This window comes from Palaemon carinicauda, chromosome 11 (assembly GCF_036898095.1).
Source record: "Palaemon carinicauda isolate YSFRI2023 chromosome 11, ASM3689809v2, whole genome shotgun sequence".
In the NCBI taxonomy this organism is placed as follows: Eukaryota; Metazoa; Arthropoda; class Malacostraca; order Decapoda; family Palaemonidae; genus Palaemon; species Palaemon carinicauda.
Window position 1 is genome coordinate 104,656,274 of NC_090735.1, and position 25,028 is coordinate 104,681,301.

Consider the following 25,028-nt stretch of genomic DNA (forward strand, 5'->3'; position numbering starts at 1 on the left):
TCAATAGCAAGGGTGAATGAGCAGCCTCATGATAACCGTAAGGTTAAGTGATAGAAGGTGACGGTGCAAAAGTACACATTTACCAGTCATTGGTGACGGCCAAGATCAGAGTTAGCCTAAGTCAAGACTGATAAAATACATACATGCAGAAAATAGTATAAAGGGGTTAACCCATAATCATACCACGATTGTAAAAGAATATATAAAACACATTCTTACAAGACTATGACAAATTAACTAAGCCTTTCTGAGCGATTTGGATACTTGAGCCACCGGCTTCAGCCATGTGACAGCCGCGGGCAATAAAAGCATACGCAGTGCAAAAATACCAAGGTGGAGACGCAAAATTCTCTAATACAAGAGGAAATGATACTCAACTTAGTTGATGAAGCAGAAGCATCCATGATCACAAAATCACTCAAAAAGTTACGAAAATACGCAGAAAACTCCAAAGCAAAACCGCCAAGATGGCGCTGTTAGAAGGAATGACGAACCAGTGAACGTGTTAGCAGTTGCACACTGGGATCGGAAGTTGTAACAGCTCTCTCACCCAAGTACAGTATCCAATCCTATCCCATATCCTTCGAGACAAGGTTAACTCTTTGGGGAAGGATAGCCGTGGTTTGTTTTAAACATGTCCCTGTTATATACACGATATCTCTCGGGATATTCTCTCCAGGGAATAGAACCCTCTGATACTTCTGAGGTAAAATTCTATGGTATATCATTCGCAGAAATATCCAGAGTAGAAAGCTGCCTATGAGGAACTTCCATCAGGATGACATGGCTAGAGCCCAAAAACATACATACAATCATGTGTACATGTCTGTAAAAATTGCAACCCATCTTCATCATTGTAGCCCAGTACAAGTTATAGGAGTCTTTCCTTGAGGCAAATGTATTTTTTTTTTTACCCTGCCACATCTCCTCCTGATAATGCCTGTTCTATTATAAATTTATTGCTTGACTGTTCAATCCTAAGTTTCTGAATTAATTTGGATAAATCAGGTTGATGGACATTGACTCTTTTGCTGAAGGCGTGGTGCCACCCTCTCTTGTGAGTTGTTAGTTTTTGGGAGAGCAGGGAGATCCCTGAAGTGATACAACTATAAAGAAATGTCAAACATTGAGCATTGTCATCTATCACATTGCATAATTCCTACCCATGTACACTTGAAATAAGATAGGAACTGCTCTAAAATTTCATGTTTGTTCATCTAAAGAACTAAGAAATTGTTCAAATAAAATGTCAATATCATCAGGTGGTACGAAAGCTATTGCTTGCAGCTGTTTTATAATGGAAGCATTTTCTCGGGCGCTGTACCACGTTTGTAATCTGTAGTCTATATCTTGTGCCATGAACACTGGCTAAAGTTAAAAAAGGAACCATACACAGAAACGTGAGGAAGTTGTTTTTTAATGCTATTTATAATGCTTCTCAAACTCCACTGTAATAGATGTCACATTTAAATTCCTTCCATCTGTAATGAATTTGAATATTAAACCATGAGTCTCTTAACTTTTACTTGTTTGTTACACAAAGTAGTGGCACTGTTTTACAAATTATTGCATGGATTGTGTATAGCTGCTTACCCAAAGGTCCAAAGGTGCAGTGTCAAAAGTCCCGTCACAAAACTACTCGATTTCCTGGCATAAAATTTCCAGATTTTTCAGCGTGCCAAATATAGAAACATCATTTTCATACAGTAAAAAAATCATCACCTCTTGGAGTCGTATGTAGTTGTTCCTAACTTATTACTGGTCTTTTTCATCGCAACGTACGCTTGTTTGTCCTTTTCTGGTAATGCTCTGACAATGGTCAAGGGGTTATCGGAGGTTACTTTATCAATGATAGAGCTCGGCAATTGTTTAGATTGTGCAGCAAGATATTTTATTATTTCTTTAACTTTTGAGGCTTGATTTTCAATTGGTGTTGATGGATGGGAGTGCTCTGAATACAGTCTGCTAATTATGTGACCGATTGTTGTCATTCTTACGTTGTAGACTTTATGATTTAACTATCGCCAATAAGTATTTGATTCCCTGGTGTTGTCAGTAATATAGGTGTATCCCTCAAATAGGAGCTTTTTGACTCCTCGCTCCATTTTGACAAATTCCATGATAAATAATGAAAGGCGCTGAATAAAAAAAGCAATTTAATAATTTGATCATTCACAAATAGTCTGTTATTTAGTAATACAACCGTAACAATAAATAGTTTAGGATAACAATTTTAGAAATAAGTAATTTAATATAACAGTTGTTGAAGTATGTTCATGATGAACCTGGTTGCTCCGAGATGGCCACTTGCAGAAGGATTCCCAATCTTTCAGCACTTCTAGATAACAGCTCTTGGACTACCAGGAAGATGAGCCATCTTCTGTCTAAGGGTACTTCTTCAGTCGTAGCTTGTGGAAGGACCTGCCATTTCTTTCCCTGTCAGTGTCTCTTCCCTAGAACTGGCTAAACCATGAAAGAGGTGTTGCAAAATGGTCACTTTCTAATTTTCTGAGACTTTTTAGAGCATATGCTTTGACCTTTGAGTTGAGGAAGTAACTCATTGTAGAGCTCAGAAATTCAGTTATTATTCCCTTGGATAGGAGTTGGTGTTTAGATATGCCAACAACCTTCAGCTTTCCTAAGAGATTATACCCACAGGACTATCAAGACTTGTTTTTGGCCCTGTGGTGGAAGCTTTACCATAATTATGTAGCCATCCCAGCTCCCTTACAGGACAGGGTGCATCTTGTCTATGATAACTTGTTCGATGTAAGTTTGGGGGAAGGCTAGGATGACTGGCTTCTCTACTTTTTCTTTCTTTCACCTTACTTGAGGATGAAGCTTTCTTGCTGTAATTAGAACTGATCTTTAAGAAGTAGTTCTCCTCCATTCTCCCTTTACAAGGGGAGAATGGTGAAGTGAATGCCTGTATATCTATCAGCCATCCTGTGTCGGGTATTTTAATCCGGACTGCATCCCTTTGTGAAGACAGATTCCTTCATTGACCAAGTACCAGTTACCAACCAACTGGCCAGTGCCTATCAGCCTACTAACCCCTGTGATGGGCAGATATGAGGTTGCTGGATTCATCTCCTTTGCTTCTGTGCTGGACCAGGGAGACTGGCATGGCATTTCCAGGGAAGAAAAAGAACCAACCAGTTCAGTTCTGTGGGTCTTCCTATACACCAATAAGAGTGTCTTCCTCTTTTAAAGGATGAAAGGTTTGTATTCACATTAGAACAAGTTGCAAGTTTTAAGTTATTTGGTTTTTTTCTAGCTATACAAACCCTCTGTCCATTAAAGTTAAACTTCTCACTTGAACCATCCATCTCGGTCCTGAGTCGAAGGTTAATATTGAAGTGTCTCTGACAGGCCGATGTTCAAGGTTACTCTCCTTGCTCACTATCTTTCATTAATTACTGTACCTCAATAACAATTTCAACGGCCATTCCAACTCGACTGAAGACATCACCTATTTTGAAGGACTTGGGTTTGCATAACTAAGAAAAATATAGATTTTAGAGTTTGTTGTATTTGTTATTTTATGTATGCATAACTGTTTACAGTAATACCTCAGTTTACGAATAACTTTGAATAAAAGCAAATTGGTACATAGGCTCGCAAATTCAAATAGTTTACTAGCATTGTATCGGTCTGAGAGCTAAAATTTTGCACCAATTGGATATTTTTTTGGACAAATACTAACAAAACTAGACTGAAATCAGTCTCAAGGCTCCTAGCCCCCCATGCATTGTTCATGCTATTTTTACCCCCATTTTCATGCCATATTAAAGAAAAGGTAAAAGCAGTCGTCTCTAAATAATAGTCGGTTCCTTGTCAAAATTGAAAGTAAGAGTGTAGAAAAAAATTACTAAGTGTCCTATAAACCATAAATTAAGTGATGCAGTTAGAGGTAGTAAACTTAATTCAGGAAATAGATCTCCCGATATTTAACCAAAATTGCCCATGAAGGGAGATTTTCCTTCCAAGCAGTAACCCCCCTCCTCCTCCTCTCCCTTACTCATCTCCCTCATGTCAGCCCCGACTCTCCTGTAAAGTAAAGAGTGAGGCCATTATTTTGTATATTACCTCTCTTACATTGTAAATTTTTTTTTTTCGCCTTTCTGAAGTTATGGGTTATAGATTACAGTCAACTCTCGTTATCCTGATTAATTAGTTTATGATAAGAGCCCCACAAACCGTAATCACAAATATGAAACTAGTTTTTTTTTCATAAGAATGCATGGTAAGTCTGTCTAATGTGGACCCCAAAGTCCCCTACTTTTTTCATATTTTTGCTAAATGAACTATATTTTAATATTAAATAACTGTGTTAACTAGGTATTATTATGCAGTATTTAATAACCCTAAGTTAAAGAATAAAATTAATATTATTTATCACAAATTGTAATAAGCAATTTTTGGATTCATGTCGGTGAAAGAAACATCAACAAAAACACTGCATTCAGTTTCATCAGCTGATCACTCTCTCTCCCTCTCAGGTGCCATACAAAATGGATTTTGAGTGAAGCGAAAAATCCATTTTTGGGCTCAAGCCATGTCGTCTTGATAGAAGTTCCTATTAGTAGCTTCCTAAGGGATATATGTACTACAGTGATATTCCCAGAGAATTTTACCTTTAGGTCTCCAGAATTCTAACTCCTGGCACGAATATCCTTAAAAATTTTTCTCAAGGATATCGCATAATATCAGGGGACGTATTCTTGACACGCCACATAGCAATCTGCGCCCCGAATAGCGTTTACGCTTCGAGGGGGAAAGTGGCAGAATTAGAAGGGGAGCCGTATCAAGGTTACCCTAGTTTCCATACCACTATTGAGTATCACAACAGGGCCATATCCAAGATGGCGGACATTCCTTGTAGCATTGAGCATGGTGCTACAGATACAGTAGTATCAGGAGGAATTCTGTGAAGATCTTTTCTTTAGAAAGAAGGGTGGGTCCATCAGGACGACATGGCTATCTCACCCAAAAATAGATTTTTCGCTTCGCTCAAAATCCGTGTTTTGGGCTCAAGCCATGTCGTCCTGATGGAAGCATACCAGAGCATTAATGTATCAGTGGATTTTCATTAGTGACTTAACCTTGGGACAACATTTTTATGGTCATCTGGACCATTTGAGACAAATGACGTTACCGTTATCCGTCATCATCACTAATCATAAGCGATGTTAGTGCTTCCTGCCCCCTACAGGGAAGAGTCCTTCTAGACGGTAGAAAAGGGGCCTCAAAGTTAGCATATATTGTATGAACAAACATAAGTATACACTGAGTATACAAACAGTCTCATGGTTTGTTATATTGCCAAACCAATATCAGTGTCCATTATATCCATTGTTTGCAAGCATACAATGATATGAAGTATACTTACATGAGTAAGTCAAAGAACTCTGGCATCTTAAACATGCAATTGTCGGGCGAATTAGGACGCAATTACATTCTAATAGACATTTATTTCTATTAAATGACTAAATGAATTAACAAGTTAAACGAATGTAGCATGATAAAGGAATTATACCTGCGATATATACAGAAATTATTTTTCCCTTTTGAAAGGAAGAAATGATGAGTGCCACTCTCAGACTGAAGAAAAGTTTTTAATAAAATTTTCCTTTATAATTTCTGTACATGTTATATTTTATCAACACTGTGTTCTACGTACACACGGCACAAGTGCTATCTGTATAATTCCACACCGGAGATTTTGAACAGATTTAGTGTCACCATGGTAACACTCATTTAAAAGGGGATCACACTAAAAGTGCTGACACCTTCTCCCTTTAATGGACAGTCCCAATCAATTAACTGTTCATCGCAGAATTAGATGACAGGTTTTAATACACTACCTGCCGCCACCACATAATGCTTCAGTTCATGGACCTGCTTAGCATAGCGTTTGTAGAACACCCTGGATGATTTCCATCCAGTATATGAGCGAAGACGCTCAAAGTCCATATACTGAAAAAAGTTCAATGATGAAGCAATTTTTCTCAGATCATGATCTGCGGGAGTACTGTTAGGATCTGCTCTGCGAATAAAGTAGGTGAGTTTCGCCCTCAGTTGTTTTAGGGTTAAGTTTGATCTAGAGGTTTCTCCTTTAAAGAGCCCTCCTCCCCTGAAGTCTGAAGTTCTATGAAGATAGACCTTTAGACACTCTACAGGACATAAAAAGACATCTTCCTTCAGAGGGCAGATTCTCCAGGGACCCCACCTCTTAGTGGGTAGCTCGTTCTTAGTGAGAAAGGTTGGATCAGGAAAGAGATTCAGTTCTCCCACTTCTGTGAACTGAATGTGGCCCTCATCTCTAGATAGGGCCACAATTTCACTAACTCAGCCCTGGAGGCTATAGCGAACTGAAAAATAACCTTTTGGGTTAGATCCTTGAGGGAACAATCTTCATTGTTCACAGATGAGGCATAATGTAGGACCTTGTCCAAAGACCAAGAGATGGGCTTTGGTGGTGCTGCAGGCCTAAGCCTTGCACATGCCTTCGGAATCTTATTAAAGATTTCATTCACCAGGTCCAATTGAAAGGCATATAGAAGAAGTCTAGTCAAGGCTGACTTGCACGTAGTTATCGTGTTGGCCGCCAGACCTTGATTATGAAGGTGGACAAAGAAGGGCAGACAGAAGTTCATTGAAATTTCTTTCGGTCCTTTTGCTTTTACAAAAGCAACCCAGTTTTTTCAAGATGACTCATATTGTCTTCTAGTTGACTTAGACTTGTATTCTTCTAAGAATTCTATATTGCCTTCTGAGATCCCAAATCTTTTCCTAACCACTAGGGCAAGAAAATCGTGAAATTAAGGGTTTGGGGTCTCTGTGATAAATCAAAGGCAATCAACTTCTGAACCTTCTGAGATAGCCCTGGGTTCAGAACTAGGGCCAGCCTCAGTCTCAGTTCCTTCACTAAAGGGAACAGGTTGCTCTTGGGCTACTTGGGAGCCAACAGAGCCACTCCTCCCTGGAAGGATCTCAGCATGTTGAGGACCTTCAGCAGGAGATTGGATGGGATGAACAGGAATTCCTGAGTCCATCCCTTCTATACCAGAGACATGATGTCTATTATCTCCACTAGAGGATCCTCGTATGGGTCTACATATCGAGGTAGTTTTTTGATGACGCTCGTGACGAAGAGGTCGATCTGCAGCTCGGGGACTTTTTCCCATCTGGGAGAGAATAGGTCTGCGTCTGTGGACCATTCTAACTATCGGCTTGAGCCCGAGTAGAGCATCAGCTGTCACATTGCGGTTCGATTGTACATGAACTGCTGATAGGTGTCATCCCTTTAGGTAAGGGATGGTTAACATCACCTAAACTATATGAGACGCTCTCTAGCCTTGTTGGTTCCAACGTCTCATTATCGCTTCGATGTCCCAGATCAGCCTGAGGAGGTCTGATCTGTGTGGAGAGATTTCCCCACCCATGACAGGACCCACATGGCCTTGGATAGAAATGACCGAATCCCTTGGACTTTCCTCTGATGGGAGTGAATACCCCATTCTTCCGACTAGGCATCCATGCGGATGATCTTCAATAGTCGGGGTTGTTGCAAGGGCACGGTCTTCAACAGGCTTTTGGCCTTTGACCATTGTTAGGGAAGCAATTAAGAAAAGACCGATATCGGTCCTTTTTTATCTCTTTGAGTGTTTGATGCGTATCTTCTCCAGACTCTTAACGCATACATCAGCTGTGCTCCTAGCACTGGGTCTATCACTATTGCAAACTGGAGAGAGTTCAGAACTCCTCCCTGTTAGCGTCTTGGAATCCTGACTGATTACCATAGTCTCTTGACCGACCCTGCGATCTCCTTTTACATTCCCCAAGGGAAAGGAGAGTTATTGTGACCACAGGTTTCAATGGTTTTTTAACCATTGAAGCCTTTGAGCTGGAGAGAATCGAGACTTCTTGAAGCTTATCTTGCATCCCTGATGTTCCGGAACCATATAACTTCCTTGGATGCTCATAGACCAGCCACTTCGGGTGCTGCCCACCCCAGCCTTCCGTCTAGGTACATTGTTGCCTGAACCATTTCTAGGCTTGGTTTTTGCGTGACTGTGTCCGCCAATCCCGTGAAGATACTTAGGACTGTGTTTAGTCCGACAAGTATCTTTCCTAGGACATACGTTATCCTCTGTAACTTGAATCCTAGGTAGGAGGGGAGGGGGTGACTGACTGGAAGCTGCCAATAGACATCTTTCAGGTCTGAAAAGACTGCGAACACCCCTTTTTGAAATAAGGTCCTTATGTTCAGAGGGATTAACATTCTGAACTTGCTGTTTTATTTGAACTTGAGTGGCGACAAGTCCAGAATGACTGTGAGTTTTCTCGAGTCCTTCCCGTGTACACCAAACAGCCTTCCCTGGAATTCGATGGACTATACTTTCCTTACCACCTGTATGCTCTAGAGCTCTAAGGTATACTCTTCCAGGAGGGTTTTGGAGTGTAGGAAGAGTTGAGGAAATGATGGTGGAGGCATGTCTATTTTCCATCCTAGTCCCATCTTAATTAGGCCTTGGACCCAAGGATCGAAGGTCCAGCGATCCTGAAGGAACCTCCCTCCTACCAGAAGCGTCTCTTACCTCGCCTGATCAGAAGGTTTACATATTCGACCGCTTACCTGTGGCACCGTGGTCATTGTAACTGTGGGATATTGTTGAACAGCCCGAGGAACATTTCTAGACTTTTCCGTCTTCCTTTTAGGTTGGGGACCCACAACCGTGGAAGACTTTCTCTTTGAAAAGATGCCCCACTTTTGGAGAAGTCTTATGTTCTCCGTGGTGGCCTTCTTAATCACCTCTCTAACTACCTCGTTTGGAAAGAGGTCTCTACCCCAGATGTTGGAAGTTATTAGCTTCCTGGTTTCGTGTTTCACTGTTGCGGCAGCGAACACAAACTCCCTACAGGCTCTCCTAGCCTTCATAAAGGCATAAAGGTCTTTTACTAAGGTGGCCATATGCATTTTGGCCAAGAACATGAGCATGTCTGGGGTACTTTGATGGGCTGAACATAACTCTATGCAGTTCTGTAGGGATAGGGAGGCTGCAAATCTCTCCTTTGTCTCTTGTTCCTTACCCAAAAGAAACTCAGATAGTTTAGGGAGATTCTCGCTAAACTGTCGTCTAGCGACATCCGTGTCTAGTCTTCCTACTGAAAAGGTTAAGTGGACTTCCTTCCAATCCTTTTCCTGCCTGGGAAAGGATAGTGACAGAGGCTTGCACTCCTCGAGTGCAGGACATGGTCTACCAGCCTCCACTGCCTTGGCAACAGATTTAAATGCCTTCCACATAAAGGTTGGTCCCCATGGGACCCAAGCCAAGAACCGACTTGAAATGTTGAGTGTCCGACGAGAACCTCTTCCAAGGAGTCGACCTTCTCTATCCTCCCCTGGAATTGATGCTCTTTTCAGATGCTTCAAAAGAAGGGTGGGGGCCCTATCTGTTACATCGCGCAGCCTCCGGGCTCTGGTCCGAGTCCGAAAGATCCCAGCTCATAAACCCTCGGGAGATGAGGGCAGCCTCCTTACCCTGCACCAGTTCCATCAGTTCCTGACAGGTCACTCTGTGGTTGTTAAGTGACAACATCTCGGGAGTTGCTTGCGTAAACAAGCAAGGCAGTAACTTTTCTTAGCACCTTTGCCTTTTAGCAGTAGAGATGCTAAAATGCACATAAGACAACTCGATATTCCCATTGGCTTGCTTCGTTCCAGGAAAGAGAATCTGCTTGTAGACAACATTAGCAAAGCAACTCAGATAGTAGGCTCCAAGTGGTCTTTGAATCATCTAGTAGCCGACAAAGTTCTGACTTTGTGGGTGTTACATTCAACTATCGTACATAATGTAGATTATGCAAAATCTACTCAAAAAGTTTATGAAACTATAGTAAAACATTAACAGCAAATGATAATAGTAGCCAGCAAACAGAAAATAAAACTCTATTTAGGATTTAACATAAATATTTTCAGTATTTCACAAGATTCACTGAATAATTACGACACACCAAAACTAATGGGTAAATATACAAAGTTGTTACGAAGAAGGACAAATTTACTTCTATGCAGCGAGGGACAGTAGACGTTACTTATATAAAAAGGTTGATCGTTGACATGAAGTATCAGGGCTTCTAATATTGAAGAGATGAATTTCTTGAACTTCTTTATCTTCTTCAAGATACTCTATCGTTGTGTGTAGTCACTAACTTTCAGAGTCAAAGAGGGTGTAGCTGAAAAATGTCTCTAAACACATGTGATGTTCAGTCAGGTCTCTCCTCATTCTTGCTTCCCCTGTCCTTTTATATCGGGAACTGTTTTCTCTAGAGAATTCCGGAGCATTCAAGACTAATATTACGCAATAGTGCCGCACCAGGAACCCACTCTCAATTTATCCTGTTGAACTCATGTTTGTCAGACAGCTGGCGCCTAAGTACAGTAGTTATAAGAAATATCTAGAATGGACCAGCCACCCGAGGAGGAAGAAGGATCCGTATCAACAATAACGGACGACCCTCAGTTTTCTGTGACGCCATATCAACCTGTGCCGTCAACCTCTTCCAGAACACAGTGATATTTTTTTAGCTACAATTGCATTAACATATATAAAAATGAATTGTTTTATTTTTACATTAACATACATGAAAAAAATAACCCCTTTTCACAAGTTTTGCAATACAATATACATAAATTTAACGTACATATAACAGTGGAGTTCCCCGACAGTGGACCTGTTTGCTACATCGTTGAACAACTAGCTCCGCCTAGGCTGTTCCCCGGTCCTGGATTCCCAGGCTCTTTGGCAAGATGCATTCCAACAATGTTAGGACAACATTGACTTCTACGCCTTTCCCCCATTTTGCCGGATGAGAATGGTGCTCAACAGAAGGTAAGATCATCCTCCAGTCTAACAATGACCTTCTTCAGCTGTTGACAAAAGTCCTGAGAGAACTCCCTCCACATCACTATATACTTGGATAACCACACGTGAACATCTACCTCAACACTGTAGAGTCCCTACGGCTTCATGCCTAGAGGTCTTCCAACATCTCTTTACACAGAAAGGACTTTTGAAACACATTGTGAAGAGGTTCAGATATCTCCAGGAATCTTCAGCTGCTGTCTACCAGGTTAAGTGGACTGTCTTCTGTGGTTGGTGTCATGGAAGGGGTATCTCTCACCTTGATGCCTCTATTCCAGCAATAGCAGATTTCTTTGTTACCTTTGAGAGGAAAAGCTCCTCTCGGTCTTGGCGGTGAGAGGTTATCACTCAGCCTTGAGCCTCGCCTTTAAATAGAAAGGAGTTAATATTTCCTTTTCGTTGAAGCTGTCTCTCCTCATACGGAGTTTCGAGCTTATCTGTCCTCAGTCAAAAGTTAGACCTCCTCAATGGAATGTGTTCATGTCCTTTGGCCTCTGAAAGGAGCCACTTACGAACCATTACGCCAGGTATCAGATCTTCACATGACTCTGAAGACTGTTTTCTTTATTGCTTTGGCCTCAGCCAAGACAGTAAGTGAATTTCATGGTCTTTCCTTTGACGTCTCCCATTCAAGGAGATGGAGAGAGGTAATGCTCAACTTTGACCCTGAGTTAATGCCAAGACTCAAAATCCGGGGGTAGTGGATCCTAGATTCGGGCCCTTCCAGGTTGAGAGTCTCCATAATGGAACTGATGACCCAGATTAACTGCTACTATGTCCAGTGAGAGCCGTGAGATGCTACTTCAAAAGAACTGCAGGAGCTCGTCCCTGAGTGAAATCACTCTTCGTCAGCATGGGAAAGTTTAAGAGAAGGATCACCAAAAACATGATCTCAGCTTGGATTCATAAGGTCATAGACTGTGCTTTGAATCCTGATCCTTCTCCACATACATGGATTCTGAGAGCTAACGACGTTATGGTCATTAGTACGTACCTAGCGTTTAAGAAGAACTACTCTGTGACGCAGGTCCTTCAATCGTGTGTGTGGAATCGTCAAATGACCTTCACTGCCCACGACCTGCAAGACGTGACCCACAGAAATATGGAGATGTTCTCCATTGGTTCTGTGGTGGCTGCTCAACAAGTGGATTAAACACCTCAAGCTCCTTGATGGACAAGTAGCAGATGATAGAAGGCAGAGGTTACCTGGTATTAAGTCTGTGGTGAATTATAAGAATGACTGGCTCTTTCTTTTCTTTCATCTTCCCCTCTCCCGGGGAACAGCACCTACAGTACTCTGCAAGCTGGCCTCCTCTGTGTGCAGGTACTAACTATTTCCCTTGTGTAACCTTTTATAGAAATATACACTTGTGTCCCCATACTCCCTGGAAAGGTGGGATTGGGTAACATCTATAGAGAATTCTTACCTAGACAAGTCACATTGCTAGCATTACATAATCACACGAATTGCTAAGGCCACTAAAGCGTGCTATTGCACAAAATTTTAGCGCGGTGTTAGGGTTTTCCTCTTTATGCGTACATAGTACAGCCAGTTGGTTAAGATTTCCACCCACCTTAGGGGTAAGTCTTCCTTAATAAAGAGCAAAAAGGTTTGTACAGTATTTAGTGACGGAACAAATGACAAATTTTAAATATTTAACTTAGCCGGTGAATATATAATAGCTGCAACTCTGCGGCTCGACAGAAAACACACTCAAAAAACTCGCGAGCGATCGCTATGAAGGTTGCGGGTGTGCCCACCAGCGCCAACTGTCGGCCAGATACCACTCTTGAATGTAAACAAACCCTTCAATTCTTCTCTGTCGACGTTGACGACAAGACGTATCAATACTCGCTGTAGAACCTGGAGTTTTCTCAACATATTTAGTGAAGTACTTCATTTTGGTTTGAGCTTTCGCAGTGCAGGTGTTTTATCTTCATCTTAAATCTTGAACTCGTTTTTGGATAGATTTAATTTTTGATGACAAGAGAGAGAGTATGGACTTTCTTTGACTTTTAAATGGCCGACCCTTCCCTTAGACGGAAGTGTGTTTTAGGCTTTTAGCAATTATCTTATCACGTTATAAATTAATTATAGATTTTCCTCTATATATTTTATATCTCAACCGCCTTTATTAGGCCTCTTCGATTAGCTTTCCATTTATAATAAACATCAAAATAAATTTTAATGATTTGTTTATATGCGACCTTTCCTGAGAGTAGGCGGTCCTAACTTGGAAACCGAAGTTAAACAACGTTGAGCCCTTTTCAATCGTAAATAACTTTTACAGAGCTAATGATTTAAAACTTATTAAATGAAATATTTTTAGTAAATATTTTATGATAGTTTTTTTCTTTGAATAGTCTTCGTACTGTTTCAAAGATGAACTAACGTTTAGTTTATTTATGCTACGCAGTTTGCGCTCTATCGTTACGATAGAGAGAAAGAGTATCACGGTTTCACTTTGCAGAAAGAGTAAATCGATTCTGACGTTTTGTTCTTTTTTCTTTCAAAGCTTAAATGTTTTAAAGACTATTTTAAAGGAACTTTTAATTGAAAAACCTTTCAGTTTTTTTTTCCTTTGGTCTAATAACCTGTTTATTGACGAAAGGTAAGTGGGCTCTTCTCTTCGGTGCGAAATCAAGAGAGAGAGAGAGAGAGAGATAGAGACGGAGAGAGAGAGAGGAGAGAGAACGTTCCGATCTTTATCTCGTCCCAAGCGAGTAACGTTGTTCTCGAGTTACTCTCGTCCCTAGTCTCTGTACGGGGAGAAAGGATAAAATGTTTTTAGTTTTTATTCTCGTCCCAAGGCACTGTACGGTGAGAGATTGAAAACGTAGTTTTGAATGAACTAGTGTTTAGTCTCTTCCCCAGCCACTGATTTTTTTATCTTAAAATATGTTTACTGTTTTTTGCTGGTATTAATGTGCTTACATTATACGACTGATTTCGCAATTACAACCTTTTGATGAGGGTAGAATTGCGTGCTTCAGGTAGAAATCAGTTTTATTCATACCTAATGTGAATTGTTAAAAAATTCGATTTCAGTGAAATAAGTGCAAAACAGAAAATCGTAGTGATAAAGTGATATTGCGCAAAGTGTTATCAGTGTTGCGACCGAGGGTTCGTCTGTTCGTGCCTGTCGTTCGCCTAGTCCGGGACCTCTTGCAAGCTCCCAAGCCCAGGGGAGAAGTAATGTCGTACGACTTATGGGTTCGAGAGGCCTTGATCAGCGAACAGACGTTCCCTCTATGGTATCGGGTGTATCTTACCAAGATCACCCCTACCATAAGGCGAGAGAGACGATTTTCTCCTCGTCATCCGAAGGCTTTTCGCATAAGAAACCGTGGAACAAGGTTTCGAGGCCCTTTAAGCGAAAGTCAGTCCTTTCAGGACAGGTCCAGCATCCTGGTTTTAACTATTAGGACAGCTCTAACCCTATGCAGTCATCGGAAGACTGCTCGCCGCCTAACAAAAGCGTAACACAGACTCCGAGAGTCTTTTTGTAGGCAAGGTTTTGCGGTCACAGACGTTACCCTCGTCTCTTACCGCAACCATTCCCGTTGATCCTAAATGGGTTGTACGGCAAGACATGCAGAATAAGCTTGCCTCCCTTATGGAAGACTATTCTGCCGATAAGTCCGTTGAGCCTAGCCGTTTATCTCATCGAGATCCTGGCCTTCAGCCACCCTAACGTTCCTTTGTGCGTCCTGTTGACGTTGGCGTAGCCAAGTCACGTCAGTCAGGTTGTTTAGAACCACACTCGATGCGGTCTCGTGTGGATTTTCAGCCACATTTGGACGTTAGGCCACTTGCTGATGCTCCTGTTGACGTTCAGGACGTTCGCCAACAATCGGAGTTGACTTGTTTTGACGCTGAGCGTCAACCTCCGCATTCTAGAGTTGTTTTGACTGCTCAGTCTAGGCGGTCAAAGCAGTCTCGAGTGGACGCTGTGCGTCCTCACGCACCTGTTGTTGTTGACAGTTCACAGACTGTCAAGCAGTTACATGACGTTGCGTCCTGGTCCGCTACTAATGCACCAGTGCGTGTGGACTCTGCTTGTAAAGCATTGCCACCACGGTAGGTCTCTCCCTTGCTTGAGACTCGGCTATTATCGGACAAGGTTCCTTCAGATGAGGAAGTTGCTGTTCCCCCTCCTACTGATATTCCCTTGAGGACTCTGTCAGACGGAGAGGAGCCTAAAGCTGCTTAGCCCTCTATGGACTTTAAATAAATCATGCTGATTTTTAAGGATCTTTGTCCGGATCTTTTTGTAACTGCTGCTCCTCGTTCGCCTAAACGTCAGAGCTTACACTAGGCCTAGCTACTTCGAAGCCGTTGTTTTATAAGCTAGTGCTCTCTCGCTCTTCTAAGAGAGCTTTACGTTTGCTAGGCGACTGGTTTATCACCAGGAGGAGTTTGGGGGAGACAGCCTTTGCTTTCCCTTCTTTTAAACTGGCTTATAGAACGAGAGTCTGATATGACACGAGAGAAGTTCTCGGCTTGGGAGTTCCTGCCTCTGCCCAGATAGACTTCTCAAACCTCATAGACTCTCCCTGGCGCCTGGCCATGAGACGCTCCAAGATTTTACAGGTCGACTTCACAGCTATTTTCGAGCCTTTGAAGTTTTGCTGTACAATTATGTCATGCATAAACAAGGCTTTCAGGGATGGCTCCAATGATCTGACAGCCACGTTCTCTGCAGGAACAAGTCCCTCAGGGATGGCTCCAATGATTTGGCAGCCATGTTCACTGCAGGAGTACGTAAGAGGCAAGTGTGCTCAATGTGTTCATTGTCAAGACAAACTTCACGATGAAGTCTACCAGGCTGTCTTGACAGCATTTATGGAAGGCGACTGGATGGTCTCTCTCGACCTTCAGGAGGCATACTTCCACATTCCTATACACCCGGATTCCCAACCGTTTCTGAGGTTTGTTTACAGGAATGTGGGGTACCAGTTTCGAGCCCTGTGCTTTGACCTCAGTCCTGCGCCTCTCGTGTTTACGAGGCTCATGAGGAATGTGGCAAAATCCCTCCATCTATCGGGGATCCGAGCCTCCCTGTACTTGGACGACTGGCTTCTCAGAGCATCGTCCAGTCTTCGCTGTCTGCAGGATCTACATTGGACGTTGAGTCTGGCCAGGGAGTTGGGACTTTTGGTCAACCTAAAAGTCCCAACTGATCCCATCCCAGATTATTCTATATTTGGGGATGGAGATTCGCAGTCAAGCCCTGCTCGAAGTCCAACTAATGCTGAAACGAAACGTTTATTCAGTCAGGAGTTGGAACAGTCTCGTAGGGACTCTCTCATCCCTGGAGCAGTTTGTCTCACTAGGGAGACTACACCTTCTGCCTCTCCGGTTCCATCTAGCCTCTCACTGGAACTAGGACAAGACATTAGAGACGGTATCATTCCCAGTCTCCGAACCAGTAAAGGCATGCCTGAAATGGTGGGACAGCAATATCAGTCTGAGAGAGGGACTATCCCTAGCAGTCAAGAACCCAAACCACGTGTTGTCCTCAGACGCGTCGGATTTGGGTTGGGGTGCGACCCTGGACGGTCGGGAATGCTCGGGTCTGTGGACCTCAAGTCAGAAGAGCATGCACATCAACGGCAAGGAGCTATTAGCCCTTGATGATATTAGAAAGCTTCTTCGAAACTTAGTGGTAGAGGCAACTCAGACAACACCACAACTTTGGCGTACATCTCCAAGCAAGGAGGCACACACTCCTTCACGCTGCTCGAGATCGCAAGGGACCTTCTCTTATGGTCAAGAATTCGAGGCATCTCCCTGTTGACGAGATTCATCCAGGGGGACTTGAACGTCTTGGCAGACTGTCTCAGTCGGAGGGGTCAGGTGATACCCACGGAATGGACCCTCCACAAGGACGTGGGCAAGAGTCTTTGGGCTACTTGGGGTCAACCCACCATAGACCTCTTTGCCTCCTCGTTGACCAAAAGGTTACCAATCTATTGCTCTCCAGTCCTTGATACAGAAGCAATCTACATAGACGCGTTTCTACTGGATTGGTCTTTTCTGGACTTATATGCATTCCCACCATTCAAGATAGTCAACAAGGTACTGCAGAAGTTCGCCTCTCACGAAGGGACAAGGTTGACGTTGGTTGCTACCCTCTGGCCCGCGAGAGAGTGGTGCACCGAGGTACTTCAATGGCTGGTAGACTTTCCAAGAAGTCTTCCTCTAACGGTAGATCTGTTACGTCAACCCCACGTAAAGAATGTCCATCAAAGCCTCCCCGCTCTTCGTCTGACTTCCTTCAGACTATCGAAAGACTCTCAAGAGCTAGAGGCTTTTCGAAGGAGGCAGCCAGTGCGATTGCAAGAGCTAGGAGAGCTTCTACCATTAGAGTATACCAGTCGAAGTGGGAAGTCTTTCGAGACTGGTGCAAGTCAGCATCTGTGTCCTCGTCCAGTACCTCTGTAGCCCAAATCGCAGATTTTCTTTTACATCTGAGAAAGGTTCACTCCCTTTCAGCTCCCACGATTAAGGGCTACAGGAGCATGTTGGCTTTGGTCTTTCGACATAGAGGCTTAGATCTTTCCAACAATAAAGATCTCCAAGATCTCCTTAAGTCTTTCGAGACCTCTAAGGAACATCGTTTGGCAACTCCTGGATGGAACTTAGACGTGGTCCTAAGGTTCCTCATGTCAGACAGGTTTGAGCCATTACATTCAGCCTCCCTGAAGGATCTCACCCTCAAGACACTTTTCCTAGTGTGCTTGGCTTCGGCTAAAAGGGTCAGTGAACTTCATGCCTTCAGTAAGAACATCGGCTTTTCTACAGAAAAAAGCCACTTGTTCACTTCAACTTGGTTTCCTGGCCAAAAATTAACTGCCTTCTCGTCCTTGGCCTAAATCTTTTGATATTCCTTGCTTATCAGAGATCGTAGGCAACGAACTGGAAAGAGTATTATGTCCTGTTAGAGCTCTTAAGTTCGATTTAGCTCGTACTAAGTCATTACGAGGGAAATCTGAGGCATTATGGTGCTCAGTTAAGAAACCTTCTTTGCTTATGTCAAAGAATGCTTTGTCATATTTTATCAGATTTTTTTAATACGAGAAGCTCATTCTCACTTGAATGAGAAAGACCGATGTTTGCTTAAGGTTAAGACGCACGAAGTTAGAGATATAGCAACCTCCGTGGCCTTCAAGCAAAATAAATCTCTGCAAAGTATTATGGACGCGACTTTTTGGAGAAGCAAGTCAGTGTTCGCGTCATTTTACTTAAAAGATGTCCAGACTCTTTACGAGGACTGCTACACACTGGGTCCATTCGTTGCAGCGAGTGCAGTAGTGGGTGAGGGTTCTACCACTACACTTCCCTAATTCCAATATCCTTTTAATCTGTCTCTTGAAATGTTTTTAATATTGTTTAATGGGTTGTTCGGAAGGCTAAGAAGCCTTTCGCATCCTGGTTGATTTGGCGGGTGGTCAAAGTCATTTCTTGAGAGCGCCCAGATTAGGGGTTTGATGAGGTCCTGTTGTATGGGTTGCAACCCTTGATACTTCAGCTCCTGGGAGTCTTTCAGCATCCTAAGAGGATCGCTGGGCTCCGTGAGGAAGACAGACTTACAAGGCAGAGTAATCGTCTAAGTCAACTTCCTTACCAGGTACCTATATATTTTGGTTTTGTTATATTGATAACTGTCAAAATGAAAAAACTCTTAGCTTATACGCTGTAAACTTAATTAACTCTGGTCTCTACCCACAGCCTTGGGTGTGAATCAGCTATTATATATTCACCGGCTAAGTTAAATATTTAAAAATGATATTTTGATTATAAAATAAATTTTTGAATATACTTACCCGGTGAATATATAAATTAAATGACCCTCCCTTCCTCCCCAATAGAGACGCAGCGGGACGAGAAGATTTGAAGGGTTTGTTTACATGCAAGAGTGGTATCTGGCCGACAGTTGGCGCTGGTGGGCACACCCGCAACCTTCATAGCGATCGCTCGCGAGTTTTTTGAGTGTGTTTTCTGTCGAGCCGCAGAGTTGCAGCTATTATATATTCACCGGGTAAGTATATTCAAAAATTTATTTTATAATTAAAATATCATTTTAAAGTAATTTGTATTTTTCCTAACGATTCAAACCTTAACCTCTTTATACAAGTTTGGGCTGCATGCAATTAAAAGTGACAAGACAACACAGGTGTTTGTTTGAGTGGGGTAGTCGGTACTACCTCCTAACTAGCGGTGGGGTTGTTATACCTCGCTAAAAGTCTTATGGCTAGTCTTCCAGCTTTGCCGAAAGTGTATTCCTTAATAAAGAGCTCAAGGTTTGTCTTGTTAAGAAAAATACAAATTACTTTAAATTTGTCATATTTGTAAATCCATGATGTACTGAGGGAGCGATAGGTGAGGGATTACTGTACAGTAAATGAAAATAAATAGGCAAATAGGAAAGAATTGCAAAAATTGGTTGAAACCATTCTTTTACAAATTTCTGAAAAGTATTAAGACTAAAACCTGCTTGCACCTGCATACAGGCAACTAATGATGCTATTCAACAGCTGAGAACCTACTCTACATATCTAAGTGCAAGCACGCAATACTGACTTGACTTGGTACTGACTTTGCCAGTGTTCTTCCTATTGAGAAGATTTTCTATCGGTTAAGATTTATTGAGAAATTTAATACCGTAGTTTTTATAAGGCTTAGTTTTGTACTTGAACTTATATACAAGTACTTTATGTCCAGAAGATATTCTATGAGGATGAATTTTCTTTATTTGACAGAATTATGTAATTTAAGTAAAAACTATTATTATTATTATTATTATTATTATTATTATTATTATTATTACAGGCTAAGCTATAACCCTTGTTGGAAAAGCAAGATGGTATAAGCCCAAAGGCTCCAATAGGGAAAAGTAGTCCAATGAGGAAAGGAAAGAAGGAAATGAATAAACTACAAGAGAAGTAATAAACATCAAAATAAAATATCTTGAGAACAGTAACAACATTAAATTAGATCTTTCATATATAAACTATAAAAACTTAAGAAAACAAGAGGAAGAGAAACGAGATAGAACAGCATGCCCAAGTGTACCCTCAAGTAGTGGATTAGGCCTATATACTGTAATGTAGGCCTACCATGTTTAGAATTATAGAAGTTGATGGTATATAGTTTTTCAGAGGAATTCACATTTATTATGCTGAATAGATTTATTTTATGATTTTTAGTCATGAGTTGTTGATAAGTCCGTCCTGCTTCGTGAACATGGGTTAGAATTTTAATTGTTCAAAACTTTTGTCCTAGTAAGATTAGACAGTTGTGAAACTTACCCAGCGTATATCTAAACTTTTTTATAAGTATTATACATTATACTTATTAAGATTAATAGTGAGAAACCTAGAAATACAGTAGACAATTATGTGTAACGTAGACATTGGAAATTTAGCTTTCTATGAAAAATGAGGTAATGGAAGGAAGCACGCACAAAAATTTATATGCTACAGGTTAAGGCAGTGACATGGGGGAGTATGGAACAATAGCCCATGGTATGGATTTTAGTAAAGGAATGGCTCATTATGGGCAGATACAGGTGTAAGCAAGGAGAGTCTCTGGGGGTAAAGGGACCAGTAGGAAAGGCGCCAACTGCTTACAAAATTTAAAATCCAGTACAGTACAATACTGCAATTTTGCACCTTTTTATTTTGATATTTGATATTTTCAGACCCTGGGAAACTTCATCTTTCTATATTGACTCCAGGGAAAATACATCACGGTTTAATTGTATATATGATAAATCATAGGAAGATGCTTGATTTGTCATCATAGTGCACTTGACAAACATTTACTTTGTAATGTATCAGTATGGCAACATGAAGTTAATGTGTTATCTGATTGTTCAGAAAAGGGTTTAAACCTTTTGAGTATTTTATTGATGTGATTTTTATTTTCTTAATGAAATATTGTTTGTGAAGAATATTAAAAAAAAAAATAAAAATGACATATCTGTTTCTTACCATTGAGCAGAAAGTTTTTATCTAGTTTTGTGCCTTAATATTTTTCAACTGTTATTTATACATTTAATGTTGATATGTACAAGGACTTATTGCATTACAAACTATATTTTGAATGTGGCTAAAGGTAAGAGAACATTATTGATTTGAAATTACCCCCCAGCTTTTATGCATAATTAGTTTTGAGATTGTTCCAAGTTGATGTAAGTGTTTTTGTGGTAGAATAAGCTATATTTATGTGCAAAGATTATGCAGGGGGAATGACTAATTTCAAACATATGTTGACACCCTTTTAGAACAAGAGGCAGATATCTTTCATATTTTTAACACTAATTAATGCATGAATTCCAGTCATATTTCTTCTGACTTTTGGGCTAGTTAATTATTTATATTATAGGTAAATAATATAATTCTTACATATTTTAGTTGATGTTATAGATACTGCACTGTATTCAATTGAAAGAGAGCTGGTTTGTGTGTATACAGTATTCAACTATTATTGTAGGGGACTCTTTTTAGACAAGGTGTATTAAACTATGCAAGTTGAATTAATTTTAAAATGCTCATATTGTGTAGATTCTTGTAAATATAGTTTTCATTACGTCACAAGTACATTGTACTAATATTTATATTATCCTGTAAGTAGTTTTCTCATAATCTTTCTTTGATAGTATTACAGCAATTATCCTAAATACATTTTTGTATATCACATTGTGATCATTTTTCCTTCTTGATTATTAAAATTTTATTGGGGTATTGAATATCACATTTCAATTGTAAAATATCTAAGGATTTCAATAACCTTTACCTGGAATTCATAGTGCTATTATCTTTGCAGAAAGGGCTTCTCTACCTTGAAAATAAAAACAACAGCCCTTGTACCATTTTCCACTTGTTGCCAAGAATGCTTTTCTGGGCTCCGACCTGTGCCGCCCAGTGAAATGCTCCTTTAGCATCATTTCTAAGGTATATAACTGCTAAATAATACCAGAGAAAAAATTGCATAGGAATGCTAGGTGTGAACCCAGCTCGCTCACCTGAAAGGTGTCGGTATATTGTAACAAGGGCGTGAAAATCACATGCAGAGGTCTCGTACCAATTAGATATCTCCTCGTCAACATCCCCCAAACCAAGAGGAGCCGTCCCAAGACCACCACAGACCGTCGCTACCAACAAGCCCACCCACGCCAATGACGTCACTCCTCATTTAGCATTGCTCTCGCTTTGTTGCTGTGATTTTTTCGCTTGTGCTTTTTAGATTTTTACACCCTTTCTGCTCATGATGTCGGACTCTCAAGCTTCATCGAAGTTAAGTACCAGACTTATGTTTTCTGAGCTTTCGGAGGTAGCATTAACCTTACTTTTAGTGTTATTCATGATTATTTGTTTCACTATTGTTGTCGACCCCGCGACGTGGCGGCCAGTTTAGTTCTTGCTACCTCCTTGCCCGTTGTTAACGATTTACTGTACATTTGGTCCTCCATACTATTTGTTATTCGTTTTGAACCTTGCGCTTTTACCGATGCTTGAGCAATTATTTTACTATTATTGTTTTCACCATGGTTATCCCATGCCGTGTTAGGTTTTGGCTCGCCCCTCTCGGTCAGTACCGTGAAGACGCCTTGTGCTGATATTTTAAGATTAGTTCTCTTCCCACAATTCCATGAAATCGCTGTTATTTAAGAGTTTAGTCATTTTATCTAAGGGGGATTCTCGATCGGCAGTGTTTAACGTTTAGTTTACCATTCGGTTTGTTTCCGTTCGGTGTTATGTTGGCACCCCTGTCCAGCCCTGGTCCTCCCCGTACTGGCGGGCGCGCCCTTGCATTATTTTGTTTTTCCCTGCCTTTCTTGCGTCCCTCTCTCTCATATTTATTGTATCAGCTTATCTTGCATGCCTTAACCTAGTTATTTTTATTCCGTGTTGTGATCATTCGTTATGTTAGTGTCTCGCGATCCTGGTCGGACAGGTTGGTACTCCTGTCCTCGCTCGGCCTCTCGCAATCGCCTCGTATCCATCTGCGGCTCTTTGGCTCCCCCCACTCCCTGATCTCTAGTATGCCTCCCCATACTCCTCTTCCCCTCTGGAGCTCCTCCCACTACCTGAGCCTGAGTATGCCACCGCATACAACCCATCCCCCCTGGGGATACCTGCCGTCTCTTAGAGACCTGGAGTCAGCTTTTCGGGTTCTCGGCCGATCCCTCTCGTCCGTACGCTCCGACCTCCCCCCATCCCTCCCCGGGATACCGCTTGACTCCTTGCCTTATCAGAGCCTAGATCTGTTACTCTTGCGAGTTATTCACTTCCTTCCGCCACAGCCGGATTCCCGCCCTCTTCGATTGGCCGTCAGGAGATCGGGAGTTTTGGTTGTCCCTTTGGTTGTGAGCTCTCTGTTCATTCCCCATGCGGGATATTACATGGTTTTATTGAGTGGTTATTAACTTAAGGTTCCTTTAGTAGGGAGTCCTCCCCCCCTACCCCGGTAGGTCCGGTGCCTGTCTCCCTCACTCAGTTGTCTCTCCGAAGCCAACGGAAACATGTTATGTTAACCTTATATCTCTACGTGTTCACTCTCTGATGCCTAAGGGATATTATCTCCCTTACCCTTACCCGGAATGATCTCACCATACACGGAATTCCCTTATTGTTGTTATTAAGTTAATCATTAACTATACGGTTAATCCTAATTATTGTAAGTTAACTTAATTTGTACGCCTTTTCTCCCGGCCCTGTCGGGAGAACCTCATATAGTATCCTAATGCTAACGTTTCTTATCGTTTACTTTAGTCCCGGCATACCCGGGATCCCCGTAGGATACTGAATTACCTGTGATACTTATGTATCCTTTATATTACAGGTTGTTCGCTGTATGATGACAGCCTGTGCGGCCGTTCAACAGCAAGCATGCGGACTTGATGTGTGTAGGTCACACGCCCACTGTTCGGTCCACGTCGACGATTTAACTGTCTGGCATCCCGACAACTGTGTGGTCTGCTACGACCTTGTCTCCATCCTCACTTCGGACTCAGTAAGTGTTCCTACCGTTATTTTACGTTATAGTTTTACTTAGACCAATTTCGGGATTTACCTGCTATCTGGTTATATTCTAATTTAAAATTAGTCATAGGAGACTCCGACGACGCATGCGTTCGGTTTATTCAGCTTCTCGGTGTTCTCTACCTCTCCTTCCTTAGTAACGGTACCTTCTCTTTCAGAGTTTACAGTCTTCCAAGTCTACAGCCTTTGCGACTCTCAAGGTATGGGTCGGCGGGTTCGCCCGCAATGTCAAGGGCCGGCACCCCTACGTTCTCTCTGAGGAGATGTGCAACCTCCTTTATCCAAACGCCAAACATTCAGCGGCTGTTCCTAATGAGGTGGCGGATCCTATCATCGCAGGGATCACTGAGCAACTCCTCTCCGAAGACCCCGGTGTTCCTGGAGAATCCATCACCAGTGACGTGGCTGCTATGAACTTGGACGTCGAACCCATGGCCTTGGATGAGCCAGACCCAGGTAGGACTGTAAGTGAGGCAAGTGTGTCCCGGTCTAAGATTCCTGTCCTTAGTCCGGCCTTTTCTACATCTTCTACTTCTTCTTTTCCGGGGTTCTCTGGACGACACCCCACTGATGTCAGCAACCCTCCTGTGTTGCCGAAGGTTAAGTCGTCACGCAAACCCCTAACTAAGACCCGCAGGTCTTCCAATGCGACGAAACCACCCAGAACCCCTAGGACTTCGTCCTCACGAGTTTCGTCTTCCAAGGTCCCTGTGGACCCAGTCACACATGCTCCTCCCGCCCCGGAGTCGAGAGTGACACCCGGCTTGCAACCTACGCAGCCGGCGGTAAGCGCCCCGGCGCCTTCTTTCGACGTGTCGGCCTTTTCCAACACCTTGGAACGCCTGGGTACCTTAGTTAATACCCTCGTCTCGAAAGTTCAAAACCAAGAGTCTCTCGTCGAGGGTCTCATGCGCTCCGGTCTGCCCCAACAGCAGCAGTACGCTATTCCGGATGCCTCGAAACTCCCGGAGTTTGTCAAAAACAACCCGTGGAAGTTGGCAATTCATGCACCCTTTAAGTATGGGATGTTGACCATCGAGGGTT

General features: G+C 42.1%; 1 protein-coding gene across 3 annotated transcripts in view; it reads left to right on the plus strand.

Moving 5' to 3' along the window:
- Positions 1-21,636, plus strand: part of LOC137650113 (regulator of microtubule dynamics protein 1-like) — a 314,670-nt gene extending 293,034 nt beyond the window's left edge. For 2 of the 3 annotated variants that reach the window (XR_011045912.1, XR_011045913.1), the window contains one exon: positions 20,639-21,636. The gene's annotated coding sequence lies outside the window, so the exon portion shown is untranslated. The other variant, XR_011045914.1, reaches the window with a different exon arrangement.
- Positions 21,637-25,028: the final 3,392 nt, after the last annotated feature.